The following is a 17,242-nucleotide window of genomic DNA, read 5'->3' as shown; positions in this document are numbered from 1 at the left end:
TGGTTATTTGTGTTGGTTATGGGGTTTGCTTTGTCCTGCATGACCGGTGTTCCACACCTGAAGTCAGTGCCTCATTGGTCCCATCTGACCATAAGCTAATTACCCTACATATCCACATTCTGGACCCACACCCCCATTAAGGAAACCATGTTAAAAAATGTCTCCAAAGCCAACTTCATGCTTCTTAAGACAGAAGTGCTGAACTGCAGGACACCCATGCAGATGGACAATACAGTTACGACTACTGAATCCTTCACAATTGCACTTTATAAGCACTTAGATGACTGCATGCATCATGCTATCCCAAACAGAACCAAGATGCTATCCTCCAAGAAAAGGAAGCCAATCTGGTGTTCTCCTGCCATAAACAAACTGCACAACAGAAGGAAGAAACTGCTGCAAAAGAGGGTAAAATCCCATGAATGGAGGAGCTCACTGGTCAGCCTCAGTAAGAAGCTGCGATCCCTGATAAAATCCTCCAAAGCTAGTTATGAAAACAAAATCGACACTGATTCTAAAGAACCACAAAGCATTCTATAGCTAGGTCAAGAATCTCAATGGCAACTCTCAGATCTGCTCTAAGTTACAGCACAATGGCACTAAATATACAGACCCAACTGATATTGCCAATATCCTGGCAGATAGGATCAGTGCTAACTTTACCCCCCTCTCACCCCTGAAAGAGCACATCTCTATAGCGGAAGACTGCAAAGTTGCTGTCATCACAGCTGCACAAGTAAAAAAACACTCTCCAAAGCCAGGAACACAGCATCCATGGGACCAGATAACATCCCAGGCTGTGCTCTACACAAACTACAGAACGAACAGGCACCACACCTACGTACCATGTTCTGTCATAGCCTCACCTCAGGCTTTGTGCCTGCTGAATGGCGCACAGTGATGGTTATCTCACTACACAAGGGGGGAGCCACCATGGACCCCAGGAACTAGCGCCCCATTAGCCAGATGAGCCTGCTCTGCGAGGCCATGGAATGTATCATCATATAACTTATAATAAAAGACATTGGTAATCTCCAAACTCTGGACCACAACCATGTTGGGTTTGTAAAATGCAGATCATGTCTCCTACACCTTTTAGACATCATTGAAGCAGTCACCAGAACCGTAGACAAGGGTAAGGTGGTTCACATAGCCTATGTAGATCTTGCCACAGCTTTCAACACCATCCCCCACTCTGTATAGATAAACCCACTAAACTAGGTATAAATTGCCATAAACTACAACATAGGTGGTAGTATACTTAACACTGAAAGTGTGATAAGAGACCTTGGGTCACAGGTGGACAGTGGACACACCTGTGATAATCATATCCCCACGGTAGTCAGGAAATCCTTCTGTGTGGCACATCTCATCACAGAAGGTGTCTCATGCAGAATAGAAGAGGACATTGTTCCCCTCTACTCATCACTCACTCACTAGAACCATAATAGAGTACAACACACCTTTTGCTATGTACCACACAAGACATCTACAACAACTGGAAAGCCTGCAGAAATACCTCACAAAGAGGATTAGTGGCCTGAAATACATGCCATACACAGACCATCTCAAAATGCTCCAGCTGTACTCTCTCACATATCGCCTACTTAGAGGTGATCTCTGCCTAACATACAAAGCTATGTCAAACAGAGAGCTGTTGGACATGCTCCACATAAAACACTCACAATCCCTCTGATCTTCAGCCCCAAAACCTAGAGTGAAATACAAAAGGAAGGGGTGTATCCATTTACTTTATGGATACCCACACCTTCAGGTTAGTGGCACAGCATGAGGCCTTGGAGCCCATGCAAGTGCAACTAATATTGGGCAAAGCTGCTTATCAGATTGTAGCCTGCTACAGATCACCTACCTTGTCTCAGGAACCTCACTCAATATTCCTGAGAACACTGGAAAATATAAAGGTCCTACCAAACACCAGTATATGAGGAGATTACAACTACCCAAACATTGACTGGGAGAATTACTCATGTACAACGTCCTTTGTCCAATGCTTCCTAGAGTTTAAAAACTCAAACGCCCTGGAACAGCTGGTCACCACACCCACTAGAGGTGACAACATACTGGACCTGATCATCACCAACATGGGATACCAGTGTTCCACACCAGAGATAAACCCTTCGCTGGTAATATCAGACCATAAAGTAATCACACTGGACATCCACATTCCCCCCCCCAGTCAAGGAAACCACTGTGAAGAAATTTTCAAAAGCAAACTGCACACTTCTCAAGACCAAAGTGGAAAGTTCCAAAGCCCCCTTGCTATAGGATAATGCTATACAATCTGCAGAATCATTTTCAAGTGCATTCTATGACCATCTACAGCGATGCATGGATCAAGACATCCCAAATAAAACCAAGATGCACTCCTCCAAAAAGAAGAAACCAATCTGGTGGTCGTTGCCCATAAATAAGCTATAACAGAAGGAGGAAACTAACACATGATAGAGCAAACTTCACAAAAGGAAAGGCATCACTGATCATTATTAGGAAGAAACAATGATCGCACATAAAATAATCCAAGGCCAGTTTCTAAAGACAAATCGCCAAGGAATCTAAGAATAACAACCACAAAGCCTACGTTAGCTATACGAAACATCTAGGTGGCAACTCTCAAATATGCTGTCAGCTACTGCAAAATGGCAAAAAATACACTGAACTAACTGACATTGCCCACATCCTGGCAGACAAGTTCAGTGCAAATTTCACCCCCCCCCCTCACCCCCAAAAGGGCCTGTGTCCATCCCAGAAGAATGCAGAGCCCCAGACTTCATGGACATGCAGGTAAAAACAGCCCTCTCCAAAGCTAAGAACACAGCATCAATGGGACTGGATGGTGTCCCACGCTGTGTCTTACACCAGCCCCAAAACAAACTACACCCTCACCTACATTCACTGTCCAGTCTCAACCTTACCACAGGCTATGTACCCAAAGAATGGCATACAGCAAGTCATCCAGCTCCACAAAGGTGGTGCCACAACAGAACCTGGAAACTATTGCCCTATAGGCCTACTAAGCCTGGTCTGCAAAGCTATGGAGCAAATTATCATGGAACCCATAAACAGAGACATTGGGAACCTCCAGACACTGGACTCTACCCAATTTGGCTTTGTTAAAGGCAGATTCTGCCTCCTAAACCTAGTTGACTTCTTTGAAACAGTTATCAAGGACATAGATGGAGGTGAAAGGAGTCCACACAGCCCACCTGGACCTCACTAAGGCCTTTGACACCATTCCCCACTCTGGCATCATGGACAAGCTTACCAGCTTCAACATTAACCCCTATGTCACAGGATGGGTGGCCAACTGGCTCACAGATCAAACACACATGTTCAGAGTTCTGGGTGCCATGTCTGACTCTAAACCAGTCACAAGTGGCATCCCACAGGTCTTGGTCCTGGGACCCCACCTGTTCAGTAGATACTGCTCAGAGGTACAGACAAGCATGGGAGGAGTATGGCTGACCAAGTTTGCAGATGACTGCTAACTGTGGTCCATAATCGACTCTACAGCTGACACAGACATCCTCCAGAAGGGTCTTACAGTGACAAATACCTGGTGTCAAAACAATGCCATCAAGCAGAATGCCAAAAAATGCATAGTCATCCCCTTTGGATAAAACAAAGTGCCCACAAATTACCACATAGGAGGTAATCCAGTATGTACGGAGAATGTAATTATGGACCTGGGGACCCAGGTAGATTGTAAACTCTCCTTTGACATTCACATTCATAAATTCTCCTTTCACATTGTCAAAGTGTTCAGAAATTCCTTCTATGTAGCCCACCTAATGTAACCCACTTTGTCAAGTCTGATAATGTCGCCATCCTACAAATATACCTGTGGAAAGAAGACTTTCCAGCAATTTGTATAGTGCATTGTGTAAATGCGTACTGTTGTAGTAACATAAAGTAGTTAGGTAGGGGTTTGAATCCTGCACTTGCCACCTGTATGAGAGTGTGTGTGTCTCCTTGGAGAGGAGCAACCTTTTTGAAGACTACTGAAACACCTTAAAAGTTGTATACTCATCTTTGTCAAGTCTGATGATGTCACCATCTTACAAATATACCTGTGGAAAGGCAAACTTCCAGTAATGTGTATAGTGTGTCGTGTAAATGTGTACTGCTCTAGTATCATTAAGTAGTTAGGTAGGGGTTTGAATCCTGCACTTGCCAACTGTATGAGAGTGTGTGTATGTCTCCTTGGAGAAGAGCAACCTTTTTGAAGACTACTGAAACACCTTAAAAGTGGTATACTCATCTTTGTCAAGTCTGATGATGTCACCATCCTACAAATATACCTGTGGAAAGGGGAATTTCCAGTAATGAATGTGTATAGCATGTCGTGTAAATGCGTACTGCTCTAGTATCATAAAGTAGTTAGGTAGGGGTTTGAATCCTGCATTTGGTGACTGTGTGTGTGACACTATTGGTCAATGTGTCATGGGTTTTGCTTTTACTACTGTATGACATATCACAATGACAACAGTATGTGCATTACACGTCAGATAGCTGTGTGACAAATACATATACATACATATGACCTCAATTATTTCATAGGTGGGAACCTTGCATTCTCCATGAACACATCTGTTATCTTTGCCAGAGTGTGCTGCCACTTTCCAGACCTTAGGTCACATCTATATGCTTGTGACAAGCCTAGCCACTGCTGTAATCTCTGGCATACGTCATCCGTTTCACATACACTCATTACAGTTTCTATTGAATAGTGTGAATGAGGGTTTATGCCTGAGGTATATTTGAAACCTGTTCAAAAGCAGAAAAGTCTGTCAAAGATGGCTATTTATTATAGATGTGCAACAACCTTTGTGGATATGCATGCAGACCCCCTTATTGCTTATGTGATCTGCAGAGGGATTTCCAAAACCCTTTGAAAATGTGATTATCAAAGGAGAGATGACTTAACACATGGCTCTATGTATACATCTGTACCTGTTCCAACATTTTCAGGGCTACTACCTATGTGGTACTCTGGGGATACTATGTTTTGTAAAAGTGGATGACTATGCTTTATTTGGCTTATAGCTTTACAGCATGGGTTTGACACCAGGTATCTGTCTGTATGATACCATTTTGGAGGATGTGTGTGTCATCTGGAGAATGCATTATAGCCCACAGTATGCATTTCCAAACATGGCCAGACATATCCCTACTGTGTTTGATTGTACCTAAGAAAGCTATATGCCAAACAGGAGTGGTCCCAGGACTGAGTGCAGGTGAATACCACTTGTTACTGGCATAGAATAGTACTTGAAGGCTGCAAATGTTACTGTGTGTCCTACATCTGTGTGTCATCTAACAATTGTTTATGGGCAGGGTGTTGAGGTTATGTTTACTACCAGAATGCAAACCAATGACAGATAGTAACAACAGTATCACCCACAGCACAGTGTCAAACCGTGTCATACACACACGTGTACTCACGTTCCAAAATGTGTGTAGTACAATGCATACTGGCCACCAATAGAAACTATGGAGTGTTAACACTGTCTAATACAGGGCATGTCACCCTGCCCATGTGTCCAATATGCATGTACATGCAGACAGTGCACCTCAACCATGTTCACAAATGTACACCTGCAAATCTGTGCTGCACACATCCCACATTTACTGTCCACTCTATAACACATGCTGACAAAACTACACACATCAGCCAAGTGGCACATGGGCAGACAATACACAATTGGAATAAACACTGGTGTAAACAATACTACATTGATAATTATAGCTTTAGTGCATCATGCCTGCTCAGCTACATCTTCAAGGATATCATTACACTTTACTGCTGACAACATGCTACACATTAAAACATTGCTATACTGTAATAAAGTCACCCTGTGCATCAGCACCATGTTAGCCTGTTCCTGCATCAATGTTACAGATGACAGGAGGTGGCATAGGTTTCATCATATGCACAGGGTGTGTTGTTGGCTTGCCAGAGGCCTACATTGAGCCATATAATTGACATGTGTGTGTGAGGGCCAAGAGTACTTTTATGGACCAATATGGATGTAATGTGTGCGGGTATGTGTTTGCCCTAGGTGTCTGGTTTATGTGTGTGTGTGTCTGCATGCACACAGTTCCACCATGTGGCTGCCATATACAGGGATTTGTGAGACAGCTACAGACTGTACCTGGCAGGCTTTACAGATCGCCATCTCTGGCCATGGATACAGGACCTGTGCCTGGCAGGGGTGCTACAGGCAGTATCAGGTACTAATCCAGACTGTGTACTATCCTCAGAGGTTGACATATGTCCACTGGATCCAGGTCCCTACTGGGACTGGCCAGAGCCACGTGCACGTGGTCTTCTAGGACGGTCCATGGACAGCCCCCCCAACATTGCTGGGGCTGGTACTGGCACTACGGGAGCAGCTATGACTTAATGGACATCCACAGCAACTGCCAGCTGATGATGTTGCTGGCATACATCCACGTCAGCATCTCAACTGTCCCGCACTGTCCTGATACATGGACATGACATTGTGGAGGACATCTAATGTCTCACCCCAATGTCTATCAATGACCTCAGTATAATTACATATGGCACCTGCTCGGTCACAGATATTGTCATTTACAGAGGTGTTATGAGCCCTCTGTGCCCTTAGTCCCTGTCTGGTGTACCGCTCTATATGTGCCTGTGCCTCCATGACAGCCTGGAACATGCGTGTGGTTGTAAGGGTTGGGGCACATCTGCCAGGGGCATGATGACCAGCAGTGCTCTGAAGAGAACCCCTGGGCATCTGCCTATGTGGTACCATTCCAGACATCTGGCTATGGCTGCTGTGTCCTGATGCATGTACCATAGATACCACACTGTCCTGGCCAGTGCCAACTGTACACTGTCCCTCTGCTAAGGGCATTGATGATGATGGATGTACAGGCAGTATGACTGTGTGCATGGATGGGGTGGAGACTTGTGTACTGTCAATTGGTGGCCCAACAACAGACCCTGACAAACCTGCCTGTGCCTCAACACACCTATCCTCATTATCACTATCTGTCAGTGACATCAGGTTCCCTGCTGCACTGAACCAGCCCCACCTCAGCACCTGTGAGAGGAAAACAGGAAACACACTTTAAGACCTGTACATGATGTCAGACCACATGCACACATGCACATGCACACATGCACACACACAAATACACTCCTTACTAAACCAGACAAACACACACTCAGACACACAGACAGACAGACACACACACACACACACACACACACACACACACACACACACACACACACACACACACACACACACACTGCCAGCAATCTCAGAACATACTCAATAGCAGCTGATGGTGGGTACAGTATCACAAGCAAAACAGTCATATCACACATGTCAGCATGCAGGACATGTGTTGCTCAACAGCATGCAGTGCAAGTGTAGACAGTCCTTGTTACTAACAGTATACATGGCTTTGATGCATGTGTTTTGTTGTTCGGTGATTGGCCTCCCCCTGGAACGCAATGCATACATGGACACAACATTGCTGTGCAAGTATTCAAAACTCTGTAATGTACTGTGCACCATCACTCACAGGCCTACATACCATGGCTGGATGTGTATCTGTGTGTCACATAGATATCCAATTCTGGTTATAGCCTCTGTGTCTGTAGCAAATAGTTGTGGACACAGTTTTAGCTCATGCATGATGTGTATGCATGCAAGATCAGTGGTGCATGTATAACTAATGGAATACCATTGGTCCACATACCCAATATACAGTAGTTATGGTGAGTGTAGATCATATTGTGGACATGCCAGTGTCATCCATGACATGGCATGCTAAATCACAACTGCAAATTTAAACATCACACATACCCAATGTGTGTCATATGACCTAGCCACTCAATAGCATCAGAAGACATATATGTGTCAGTTGTGCAAATGGTGATTGGTATGCATATTGTTTACAGGTGCATATGTTTGCACACACACAACATTGAGGTGTATAGCAATGAAAGCTATGTGTAGTACTGTGGATACAATAACTGGATGAGGTGTAGTGCCATAAGCCATCATCATGAAGCATCATGTGGTCACTCAAGGCTACAAATGTGTCCCAAACCAGCACCTATCATGCTCTACCGGAACTGCACTACCATGGCTACATTCACCATTTCACAACCAGTTGTTACGTGGGTTTGTAAGGAGGCCAATAAGGAGCATTCCCTAACATGAATGTGTTGTATGTTGCAGAATGTTTCACTGCCCCATGATAGGCCTCTACCCCTCAGGTATATTATATGTGCTGTGTGGATGACATTTGGGATACTGGAGTGTGACTTTACAGAGGGTTTGTGAATCCTTCATGTGTAGCATGTTAACATGTTCTGTGTATGACATAGTTGTGTATGTTATGTGCATGTTGTGTATCAACTCTGCCTATCCAATGGTCACTACAGGGTAACCACATTTGTTTGAGATGGTCTGTGTATTGCATGTGTTTGAAGCAGCTAATCACATTAGTGAGATGTGCGTGGTCTCACAGCAAACATGCACAGCATGCATTATGGATAGGTGTGTTACATGTACGCATGGCCTACACCTTAACTATGACATGCACTTTTTATTTACAATAATAAATGTAGAACACACTCACCAGCATCTGTATGCTGTCTTGCTGTCACGCCAGAGGGACCTACATAGATATGAGACAGTTTGTTACTGACGACAACTGTGGCATTGCTACTGTGGGTTTGCAATCTTACAGTAGAACAGTTTACATTCACAGGCCTACAGATTATGTTCCAAATGATCAGTATTGCACAACAACAGGCTCCACATCTTCTAACTACACAGTACACATCTCACATATGCATGATCTACCAATAGAGGTAACAGTAGTCTACAGATATGCCATGTTACCTGCATGTTCCATGTGTTCTTGCTGGGTGGCTCCAACCTCAATCATGGTAAATGTCTGCTGCTGTTGTTGTTGGGCAGGTGCCACCAGGCTCAGGAGCAGACAGGCTCAGGAGCAGCTCCTCCACTCTGGTGAGGGGGATGGATGTTAACCCCACCACCTGTTGCAAGCTGTTGTGTCCATACATCAGAAGCACGCTGATGGACATGTCTAAGTAGATCACTGCAGTGGTGGCGTACCTGCTCATATGTCCGGTTATGCAGGCCTACCTCATTTAGCCTCCGGACAACATCTTGCCACATTGCAGTATGCTCCTGCTGGTCTTAGCTGGTTCTGGAGAATAGTAGGCTGTACTACTGAATCATACAGCTGGTAAGACTCTCCTCTTCAGCACTACTGTAGCTACGATTTCTATGGTGTGCCATGATCCCTGAAAGACATAAAGAAAATATATGTATGACCAAGTCATATGGCACATTTAACATTATACAGTACAGATATCACTGAACTGCCATATATAGCAACCTGTTAGCTGACTGAGATTAAACACTTTCAGTACCACTTATCAGTGCTCACCCCACAACTGCTTGAAAGTGCCTGGCATGCTCTATATAATAAACCATGTTCTGCACAGCAACAAAATAAAATCACTATATAAGACTATGCAAGAGTACCTGGCACATTGTATGCAACACAATGCACCACCTAGCCACAGCAGATATAGATCAAGCCAATGCATAAAGAAATATGTCATCCATCACAATGTTTGTAAGGTCCAGTTACAGTATTACCATTATACCACACAACTTGTTGATGGCAAACCCGTGGCCAAAATATGTGCACAATTGTGAATATAGGTGCCATACTGCTGTAGTAAACTATAAATGTTGCTAGATTCACAGTTATATGTTGTAACACACATATGACAGAGGACATGTTACAGCCATACCCACACACACATCAGACATAATTACAAGACACAAAGGTATGGAAACCCAGATAAGCTTTACGTGTGTACCATACAGTACTGTGAGTCAGTACTAACAAAACCTTAAACTTGAGGAATGTAATCTGTGGTGACTACAGGGACCACAAAAAACAGTGGTTCCAAGTAATGTGGACATACAGCATACTTTGCTGTTTAGGCCCAGAACTTCAAGTAGTACTACAGTACATACATGATTTCGATTCAACATCAGTACCAATCAATAAGCATACATGTAGTGCTTTAGCCTCCAATGACAAACCCCAGTTAACACCAAGGGACTACATCAGACTGTATGCCATAGTGCTTTATCTGCCTCGCAACAGCATACACAGCTTTTGCTGGGATCAAAGCAAGGACCCATAATACCATGACAGAAACAGTTTCCCACTAAGCTATCTCACAAATACACCTTTGACATATTCACCAACACATTGGCCATTACACTCACTCAACTTTACATAGAATCTATTGCAACAAGTAGATGTGGGTGTGTATGAGTATATATGACTCTGTGTGTGTGTGTGTGTGTGTGTGTGTGTGTGTGTGTGTGTGTGTGTGTGTGTGTGTATATATATATATATATATATTACATACATATACACATCCATTGGTGTATATATATACATACAGGCACATATACAGTCCACCTTTCATGGTGGGAATATCAATTATACAAAGGATGTGATGTATACAGTAATGTAATAATATCGCACAGTCTTGTGAGAAATGCATTGAAAGTTTTCACAGCCCAGGTAGCTTTAGTAGGTCTCACTGGCTGCAACATTGCAAACTGAACAAAACACCCACAGTGTTACTGTATGCTGTCTTGTTTGTCACACACTAAAACCTACATACAAATATGCTCATAACAACCTTCACCAACATATTTATTTATTTATTTATTTATTTATTTATTTATTTATTTATTTATTTATTTATATTTGTTGACCAGGAGTGTCCGACTGGACGTAGGTCCATTTTCAGCAGAGGCCCGGGGAGACAAGCTCCACAGTTAAAATAAACAGACAGTAGTTACATTGGATTACATAGTGATTAACAATTTACATAGCAATTACTTACAACATATTTACAGATGAAGAACATAGTACATCAGTAGACAACTAGAATCTTTATCTGTGAAGTACATAACAGACATTAACAAATGTTAAAATAAGAAGTTCCTGCTGTATAAGTACTAGGCTTATGAGCATCAGTACGTATCTATGCACAGATGTGGCCAATATATGTCCACCATCACAAACAGTTGCAAAATGTCCCTTGCTCTATGCACATATACAGATGTTAATATATATGACACATATATATCTCTCCATATGTGTGTGCTATACACAAACAAGGTCCACATTGTTGTAAGTCCCTGAACCTCACAGCGGAACGGTTGGGCCTTGATGCAACATGCACAGGTATCACATGTGAACACACAGTAACATTAGAGGGGGTATATATAGCTCCAAATGCTAGATTAGCATACTAGCCTGGTACAGCAGTTGCCAATGCTAAGCTACACTTTAATATGACTATCATGCATGTGTTACTCTGTCACACCCATGTTTATATAAATGTTTGGGCTAATCCCCAAACAGCCATTGGCCACACTACTGTACAGAACACAGATAACATGGATCAGGTGTTTGACATTTAATGCAGAGCTACACATTTCACAGTTATGTCCCACTGCCCACAGGTACAAACTGAATTGTCCATGGTAGTAGTTAAGCAGAACATCTGTGCATAGATACGTACTGCTGCCACATATAAATGGTTCACATTATGTAGAGTACTCTTCAAAAACATCTACTATGTCAGTAAATACATATCTGTTACATACCTTTCCTTTGTATGAGTTGGTATTATTTCTTTTTCTTTTTCCTTTTGCTTTTCACTATCTCTCTCTCTCTGTCAGTCTCTGCAATAGAGTGATTGAGTTTGTTGGCAGCAATTACAGCCTGCTTTTATAGGTATTTGCACATGTGCATGTGATGGCCTCTGCACCAATTGGTGGCCACCATTTGCTAATTGCATGCAGCCTGCTGTGTGGTAATTGCAGTAATCACTGTCATAGCAACCCAATTCTATAAATTGCTAACTCAGGAAGGCGTGGTCCTTTCAGTTTCCAGGATGGGGATCATTCTTGTTTGTTGTGGACATTGTTGTTTAAAGCAGAAGGTTGGTATAGTTCTTATATCTGAAGCCAGGGGTGTAGCCAGTGTTTTAAATGTTGTACTCAGACCTGAATGTTGCTGCTTCCAGTACACACTTGTCAGTGTAGAATTGTACTCACCACTCAAAATGCTAACCCAAGATACATGGGAGTATGTCCTTTATTTTCTAATTGTACAATTAACTGCCATACAAAACTAGTTATTGAGATGTATTCCTTTGGCACATGAATTGTTTGTGAAGTGCTATACTGTGAATATTAATTTACTCACTTCTGAACACTTTGTGCTTTTTTAGTGTTGACATTAACACAGGCTGCTCAAGAAAACTGGACAAATTTCAGTACTGAGTATGCCTACCTACATCCTTGGTTGACCCTGAACACACAGGTATATTCTACATTCGGGTAGGGGTGCAGAAGTACAGAGAGCATTACGTATTATTGTGTGAATTTTATCTTGCAGGACTTAAAGGGTTGCTGTGTACCTGTTAGTTTATCGAGGCAAGTGGTTTGTCTGCATAGCTCCCAACTGTGGACCTATCCACATGGTAGCCAGAGGTTAGCCTGTTATTCTTTGTCTGTGCACCACACCGGTCTTTTCAGCACTGGAACAATGGCATTGTTACAGTTGGTTGCTACCAGTACATGGCTACATCCTTTGATATTTCAGTGGTGTACTCCTACATAAGGGTATGCTTCTGGAACTCCTTCCAAAGCTATTTGCACAGTGTGTAACAAAAGAAAAGCTGATATGCCTGTGTGTTTCTGCCTCTTCCAGGCCTCTCAAACACTCTGGTACATATTTGAACAGACTCAGGGAAAAGTAAGTAAAAGTGAGGTACACATTTAAAATATTAGTGCCATTAAGTTAAGAGAACCAGAGCATATGGATTAATACACCTTTTCTGAAGTACAAGCAGTGTCTAACTCCTACTTATTGTCATTATTCATTAAGTGTAATTCTCTACCTTTCTGGCCAACGTCAGTACTTTTCAGAGGGATTCAGAGGGACACAGCTAAAATTTGTTTCAAAATCAGGAACATCCCTGAAAATTAGGCACATTTGGGAGGTATGGCCTCTGCCCTAATCAGATATGCCAGTGTTTATCCTGCTATGATACTGTGTGGGGGTTGTAAAGTGCTGCTGTAACATTATTTCCTGCTAGAATGGCTGCTTCTCTTATCACAGTCATGTAAGGCAATTCCACAACTGCTGGTAAAGATCCACAGAACAAGTTGTGTGTTATGGCATTCCTATTTTACCTTTACATTCAGTCACTCTGATGCAGGATATATTTATTTCAGCACCAACATGTTGTATATCTACCGTGGCTTAGTGGTACTTCATGCAGTGTAGTGTGTACAAGGTCCCGGGTTCGAGACTGACAGAGGTGTTTTATTTTGCTGCTGAGCAGAACAAGGGTCCTCACATACAGAGTGACTAAGACACTTTTAAGCAGCTGTAAGCGGGTTTGCACGATGCTTAGCAATGCTTAGCTAAGCGCACAGAAGCGCACACTGGCGTAAACCCGCTAACTACTGCTTAAAAGAGCTTACTCCTGCTAACCCCCATGCTCATTTCTTTGAAAGAAAAGAAAATGGGGAGATAGAAAAGTGGTGAAAAAGGGGCACAAAGAGGGAAAGACAGTAGGGAAAACAGCTCGGGATGTGCAGGACGGGTGTAGGGAAGTTCCATAGCTGTCCATTTCTTTAACAGCAACAGCTGTGCATATGCAATAAATTTGGAGGGAAATATGAAACCTTCCACCCCTGAGAGAGGGGTGAGGACAACAAAGTATGTTGCACTGCCAGTTAAATTCCATTTTATGTGTCCAGCGAACATGTGCACAAAATGGGCAGCTATGTATGGGATGTATTTTTTTTTGGGAGCAGATTGCCCTTTTTTTCAGGTGAGAGTGGAATGTGGGGTAGGGGAAGTAGGTATATTTGGGGAAGTAGGTTGGGGAGGTAAATAGACAAGACAAACAAGATGCATACAGGGGTGGAATATGACACATGTGGTGGGTGAACACCATTGACGGGGAAGGATGTTTGGAAATCGCAAGCCCATGAGCCCACAGATGGCAACAGTGGAACTGAGATCCCCACCCATGGGCAGTCACCACTGCACCTTCACAGCCCAGAGGGTGACTGTGCTGGGGGCAGCGTAGGAGGGGCAGGCTCACCCATGAGTAGCGCCACTCGTGCCTCAAGTTGGCGTAGAGGATCAGTGACAGAACGCTCAATCTCTCTATGCACCACAGCCCAGACCGTTTGGAGGGTGATATGTGGCCCTCCTCCACCCACATTTGCATGGTGGGGATGAGCTCCATCCCCTGCAGTGCATCCACCTGAAGGTGGTACATGTCAATGGAGGAGGAGGTCCCAGGTAGGGCACCAGACCTGCTAGTGCCAGGTGCCATCGCCAGCTGAGGTGGGACAGGTGGGTCTGCTGGGACCGGCCTTCCCATACGTTCTATGTTTTGGAGGATTTAATGAAAATATGGGTTAGTAACAGTCAACAGCATTCCCAATTAGTTATAACAGCATGCAGAAGTATTCCCATTAACCCAACACACCAGAGTTCCAACAGTTGAACAGCAAGCATAACACATGTATACATAGAACAACAGTGGACATTACAACAGCATGCAAGTTTAATTGATGGCAACAGCCCACCAATATTGTGGTATTTGAACAGGGCACATGCATCGAAATAAATGCAGATATTTATAAACCAATAGGACATATGTCCCAACAAATGTTTTGAGATTAGACATACTCCATTGAGGTGTGGAGTTGCATTTGTATGCACATACAGTAGGGTGGAAAAACATAGCTCCCTTAACAACTTATATATCATTCTAGTTTACACTACATTCCTATTAACTGCAGTTATATGTCCCCTACATGTATTATTACATTACCCAATTGTCCTTAAATTGTGTAATGGGTTTTGCTAGATCTTTATATACATGAGCTGTATCTGACATACAAATTGTCCGGGATGCAGATGTTACTGCTACATATTTTGTGAGTTGCTCAGACACACTACTGATGAGATGGTACACTGACAGCTCTACTTTCCTATAATTATCTAGATATGATCAGGTGAAATTATCAGTTATATGTTAACAGCTCCCTACATTTCTAGCAGAACACTGACATTTCTGGGAAACACAATACCAAGATACTCATGTGCCAGATTAACCTGTACATGCTGGGCATGAACCAACAGTTGAGGACTGTAAATATGCTTAAAAGCTACTGGCATTCCCTTCATCCACTTTATATGGGCCTACCCAAGTGTTGGTTAACAGCACTTAATACAACAGTACTATTTTTATAATGCAAGAGTACAACATATCATAGAAAATGACACAGACACACTCCAGGAATTATACCTTTATTAAAGACTTATAACACTTTTCTAGAGGCTCTCTCATTTATTTTATATAACAGTACATGCACAATAATTACTAAAGAATTATTATACCTTTATTTATTGGGTTAAAACACTTTTTTCAGGCTCTCTCATTTATTTTATATAACAGTACATGCAGAATAATTACTAACCTGCCTGGTTGCATAGCCTTAGCAGCCTATCTGCATAGGCTTGCTGGTTCGCAGCACAGACACCTGCAGCTGTGAAGTAAATGAAGTGATATTGAGACATACCTATTCATAGTATAGACTAGAATAGCAATTCTTACATACTTAATTCCACGGCTATTTACACAGTAGTGGGGCATTTTCCATCCCACGGACCTCCTGGATCCACTGGTCCATTTTATCCTCCTTGTGTCTCTTCATGTCTGCGTGGTGGTGTCTGACCTGCTCACCACTCCGAGGGACACCTGTGGAACTGGTGAGTTCATGAGCTAGATAGTTCCAGGCTTCCACTTTGTATTGGGTGCCCTGGTACTGGCCCCACAGGAGTCTATCCTCATGATTATGGACAAGGAGCCAAACCATTACTTTTAACTCCTCAATGCCCCAACGTTGTGCTCAAAATCGAGAGCCCTCTCCAGCACCGGCCATGCTGCCTGCAGATGGGAGCTACTACCAGTTATGGCAAGTATTCCTGCCTATGGAGCTTAAATATGCCTAATTTCCCGCACTTATTTGTGATTGGCCAGTTTTGAAAAAACTCAGCTGAAGGCACACCTGCTTAGCAATGGGTAAACTTCCATTGATATGTATGTGTGTGTTGAAAGTGCATGGTTGTGAAATGCTGTCATGGCTTAGTGGTCCAGTACTGTGATTATGGTGCACAGTATCCTGGGTTCAAGCCCTGTCATTGCTTTTTATTTTACTACTGGCCAGACCGGCTAGGAGATGTGGCTGTGTTTAGCCGACTTTGCTCAACTTTGCCCGACGTTGCTCTACATTGCGCTACGTTGCCCGATGTTGCGCTGGTTAGCATGGAGTGCAACTCCACGCAAACATGTTCTATTTGCGCTAGTTGGCGCGATGCGCAGCTACGCACAAAGCCATTGTGCTAGTCAACACAGTGCGCAGCTATGAGCAATTACATTTAAATATGCTTAATACTGGTAAACTTTGCTTAGCAGTGCTTCACATTGCTTAAGATACGTTACTTATGCATCCATCAGCATGCATAACCATTTCACCTTCTTATATATATATATATATATATATATATATATATATATATATATATATATATATATATATAAAATTCGTTCACTACTACATACGCCATTTCAATGCTTTTTACAAAAATTTAAATGATAAATTTCAGGAATTAATTTTATATACAGATTTCCAACAGAAAATAGAAGGGGGAGTGGTGGGACTCGAACCGGGAATGCCTCCTGTTTGGGCAAAGGCTCTAACACTACGCTATCACTATTTCTCTTAATTTGCATATAAGTTTATTATTATCATCTTCAGTGTCTAAACTGCTAACTGTAGCTAAGCAATGGGCAAACCCGTGCAAACACGTGCAAATATGGGCAGCTATATCGGAAATAATAAAAAAAATGTTTTTACATTTTATAATTGTACAGGGGTTTAGAATATGGGGGAGTGTAGTGCTGGGTATGTACACATTTGCGCGGACTCACTCATGTAAGTAGACATTTCCCAAGTGTCAGACTTGCAAGGGCGTGGATTTTTGGAATGCTCGGCAGTCCGAC

Source organism: Protopterus annectens, chromosome 15.part0, assembly GCF_019279795.1.
Source record: "Protopterus annectens isolate FY-2018-M chromosome 15.part0, PAN1.0, whole genome shotgun sequence".
Classification (NCBI taxonomy): Eukaryota; Metazoa; Chordata; order Ceratodontiformes; family Protopteridae; genus Protopterus; species Protopterus annectens.
This window is presented reverse-complemented; position numbering follows the sequence as displayed.